Source organism: Anolis sagrei, chromosome 3 (genome assembly GCF_037176765.1).
Source record: "Anolis sagrei isolate rAnoSag1 chromosome 3, rAnoSag1.mat, whole genome shotgun sequence".
NCBI lineage: Eukaryota > Metazoa > Chordata > Lepidosauria > Squamata > Dactyloidae > Anolis > Anolis sagrei.
In genome coordinates, this window is record NC_090023.1 from 155,499,242 (window position 1) to 155,504,162 (window position 4,921).

A 4,921-nucleotide genomic window follows, 5' to 3' on the forward strand; every position below is an offset into this window, starting at 1 on the left:
GAGAAAATTACTGGAACTGGACAAATGACAGTTAGGAAAGTTCACCAAGTATTATTAGCTTCCACCCTCCATAATGTGGGTCAGATTTGCCAACAGCATCCACAATTGAAACAAAAATTGGAGTCATGCCCTTTCTGACCAGCTTGTCAAAGCTTTAAGAAATTCTGCTGAACTACGCAGGTCTTACCAGAGTCCAAAGTAATAATATGTAATACAAGGGCAGCAAGGGACACAAATAGACAATCTGAGGGAAAAAATTGGCTGTCACTGGCACCAGACGATGTTGTGAAATGATGGCGTCATCTAAGTATTATGGTTCTACTAAGGCTGCTGCTTTCTTATGGGTTGATTCTATAGCACTGGCCTAACGTTTTCAGGTTCAGGAGCATTCCAGTGGAATTTCCTTGTGGTTGTTCAGACTTGATTTTAAAGCAGTTTCTGTGCTAAGCATGCCCGTAGCCAGGATTTTGATTTTTTTGGGGGGGGGGGGGGTGAGGATCTACCCTAGCAAACTTTTTGTATCGTTATCCCAATACCGCCATGCATATATTGGGTATGGGATATATTGGGTATGGTGATCAGATCATGATATAAATAAACATAACAGTTTAAATAATATACCAGTAAGGCCTTCTCGTGGACCACCCTGAGTATTTCACCGGCTACATGCCTGGTGTTAAGGGAGATATTCTAAATCACACACTTCAACATTTTACCAATTGAAAATGTTATGCTTACACATAACTTCTCCAAGTCAGGTAAAAGATCACATCTGTATGTATGTTCTATATTTAAACAGCAGACAAGCAGTCTTATGAAAACAGAAAATGAAAAATAATAAGAATCAAGCAGAATGTCAGAAATGACATTAGCATGGGTCTCTTGTATTTAAATAACATTTTGGATCTTCTGATATCACATTTTTGTTTGTCTCATTCTATTCCATTATCTAAAAATAAATAGGAAGCCATATAGACTGATGAAGACCTAGGGCTTTAGAAGAAATACATGGTGTATATTTCATCACATGCTCAAAAGATCACCTTGTACTTTCTTCAAAGTTTTAAGAACATAAGAATGTTTAATGGCATGTTTACTCTTATAATGGATATTTTTGTACTTATTGTAGAATTGCTTTGGCTATTAACCTGGTTGTATGTTGCACTTATCATGTTGAAATTTATGGAGAAAAAGAAGTTTAGTCATAAGGTCTTCAAGCTGCCTTTCATTCACTGGGGTATGCTGCTGGTGCTGAATGGTAGGAAATTCAGGACAGAAAAGGAAGACCTTTTTATATAATATACTAGCTGTACCCACCACGCGTTGCTGTGGCGAACCTGCCCTCCCTCTTTCTCCCTTCCCTCTTTCCTTCCTTTCCTCTTTTTCTTTCCCTATCTCTCTTCTTTCTTCCATCTCTATCTGTTTCTTTCCTCCCTTTATTTGCTCTTTGGTTATATACTTCCTTCCCTATCTTTTGTTTCTTCTTTCCTTTCTTCCCTCTCTTTTTCCTTTCACTTTTTTATTTCCTTCTCTCCTTCCTTGCTTCTCTTTCTTTCTTTCTTTCTTTCTTTCTTTCCCTCCCTGCTTCTCTCCTTCCTTCCCTCCCTCTTTCCCTCCTTCTCTTGTTACTTCTTGACTGTCCCTTCCATTTAATATTGTATTTATATCTTACATAGAAAGAAGGAAGGGAAGGAGGGTCATGAAGGAAGAAAAAAGGAAGGGAGGGAGGGAGGGAGGGAGGGAAAGAAGGGAAGGAAGGAAAAGAAAGAAGGAGGGACAGGGAGGGAGGGAGGAGAAGGAAGGAGGAAGGAAGGAAGGAGGGAAAGAAAGGAGGGGGATGAAGAAAGGAGGGAGGGAAGGAAATGAAGGGGAAGGAAATGAAGAAAGGGAAAGAAGAAGGAAAGGGAGGGAGGGAGGAACGAAAAGAAGGAAAGGAAGAAGGAAGGAGGGACAGGAAGGAAGGGAATGAGGGAAAGAAGGAAAGGAAGGAGAAGGAAAGAAGAAAAGGAAAGGAAGGAAGGAAGGAAGGGGAGGAAAGAAGGGAAGGGAAGGACATTCAAACACCGTGGACCTTCCTCGCCTCCTCCCCCTCCCCCTCCCATTCTTCCTTGCTCCGTTGCTGCTGCTGGCACTCATACGCCCTTTCCTCTTCCAACAGGGAAAGGAGGAGGAGACTGCCTCCACCTCCTCCATTCCACTCACTTGTGTGTGTGTGTGTGTGTGTGTGTGTGTGTCCGTGCACGTGTGCCTGGCTTTAACTGCCAGCTGTTTCCCCGCGAGGAGGAGGAGGGGGGCATGGCCATGGGTCTTTGTAGACATGCAGTTTCGCCTTTGTGGACATGCAGTTTAGAAGTCCGTTCTGCTTTTGGTTTTTGTTGTTTTTTTGAATGGAGAACATACATTGGGTTGTTAGGGACATAGTGTCCAAATTTGGTGTCAATTGCCCCAGTGGTTTCTGAGTTCTGTGAATAACACAAATGAACATTACATTTTTATTTATATAGATGAGTAATCAATGACATTTGCAGGTGCCTAACCACTTTGAAAATTTTAAAAGGAAGATAAGGTTATCGGTGGTGACTACTAATGGACTCAGGATAATTATTTGCACTAGTATCAGAGGCAATCCCCACCACTTGTTTATTATTAATGAAGAGAAAAAGCCAGGATAGACCAGTATCACTCTGGTCTTGTTGATGGACTTCCAAAAGCAACTAGACAGCTACTATGTGAAAGGGATGTTGGACTAGACAGGCCTTTGGTCTGACCCAGCAGGGATTTTAAGTACTTATCTCTTAATTAGCAAACACTGATGGCAGAACAAGCTTAATTTGCTGCTAAGGGAAGACAAATCAGTTTTAGGACACTTCAAGATAGGTATGAGACATCACAGTCTAGGATTAGGAAACTCAAAGGCTGATGGATTTTGAGGTGGAGTGAACTTGGATTCTCTTGTGAACTAAGATTTTGAGGAACAATCTCTACCTAGTGCCAACTTTCTCTTTTCAAGAGAAATAAACAACTAAAGAAGAAAGTTGCTAAACCTTTAACGGCCAAACACCACAGTGTGGGAGTAGAGTTCCCAGAAAGGGTCTTCTGCTATAATATTTTCCCTATTTGAGGTTTAGCACAGCTGGTAAATCAGCAGCAACTATGAGATCTATCAACCGAAAGGTTGCAAGTTCGAAGCCCCGGGTTGGCGTGAGCTGCTGACTGTCAGCCCTGCTCACTGTTTACCTAAGCAGTTTGAAAACCACTTTAGCTGTAATTAGAGAAATTAGGTACCGCTAAAAGTGGGGGAGGTGTTTCATGATGCCATAAAGAAAGAAGATCAGAAAATGCTGGGTGACGAAAAGGAAGGAGGAAGTCCTGATGATTCTTCATCATAGAGGATGGAGCGACAGCATCCTCTGTGTCTGGACTTGAACCCAACCTTCCATGACACCAAAACAGTAGGGCACTGAGTCAAAACAACACACCTCCTTTCTGTTCTGTCTGTCTGTGTAGTGTCTATACAATGCGGCATTGAATGTTTGCCATGTATGTGTACTGTGATCCACCCTGAGTCCCCTTCAGGGTGAGAAGGGCAGAATATAGATAAAGTATTATTATTATTATTATTATTATTATTATTATTCAGTATTTCTCAAACTGTGGATTTTCAAGTATTTTTGATGTTATCTCCCGGAAATTGCAATCAACTTAGTCAATGATAAGGAGTTCTGTGAGCTGAGGGAAAAATATCTGGAGGACCAGATTGAGATCCACTGTTCTAGTTGCAGAATTTCTCTCCATGGTTCTGAACAAAATCCTTAGTTATTGTCTTTAATATCAGATGTGATTCTGAGTTTGTTCTTTTGCAATCCGAGCACATGATTCAAAAGCAAAGAAGGCATATTGTTCTTTTGAAGGTAGAAAATTTAGAAATAATTTCATCTCGCTGCCGCAGGATGTGTTCATTTGCATATATGTGCCCTGAAATCAAGTACATCTCCACCTGACCTGAGCTTTAACCTTTCTCCATCTAGTGGAGTGGGGTTGAGACCTCAAGAATCACAATTCTCATGGATTTTTTATGTCAACGAACTTACCTTTTTTTCTCCTCATATCCCCAAATAAAGCATTTTTCAGTGCCACTTAATGTATCTCCTCTCAAAGTAAGTCATCTTGAAATTGCCCTATATGTCTGAAAGGGTCAGGGAGCATAGCTGTGCAAAGGTTAGGTACACTTCAGATTCTAATTACGACTCCCAGTAGGTATTGCTGGGATTTCTGGGGATAAAGAATTTTGCTTTCCTTTTTCAGAAGTCTTACTTAATTCTTACCTATAAATCTTGATGACAGTATGTTAAACCAACCAGAGTAAATCAAAGGTCCCTGGCCTATATCAGACTGGAACTGTGTCTTCTGCTGTTTTGTTGGTGTTTTTGAAAATTTACCCATAGTTTGTACATTTTTGAATTATGGTACAACACCTGTATGCACAAACAGTCCATTCCAAGACCTAGGTAGCACTAGGGAAGTTAGAAAAAGCTGTTTTTGTGATTGTTTAGAATCAGGCATTCCAAAAAGCCAAAAGTGATGACCAAATTAAGTATGGTTGCCTTTTCTAAAAGGACGGGCTTAAACGGTAGCCTTACTTGAATGAATGAACCAAGCAGCAATGAGATTCTGGCATAATTACTTAGATTTAGGTGTGATTGATATGATAACATTAAAATGGTTAGAGGTGGAATTGAAATATTTAAAAAGCATTCTAAAAACATTTTCTCAAACTGTTGGGTATCTTTACAATGTTGTGTTTCTGAGATTTTTGAAACATTAGATTTGATTACAGAAATTATTCTAAGAGACCATCCAGTGTCACAACCTATGCTTGCCACTTTCCCCCTCCAAAAGAATGTACGAGGGGTATTTTTTA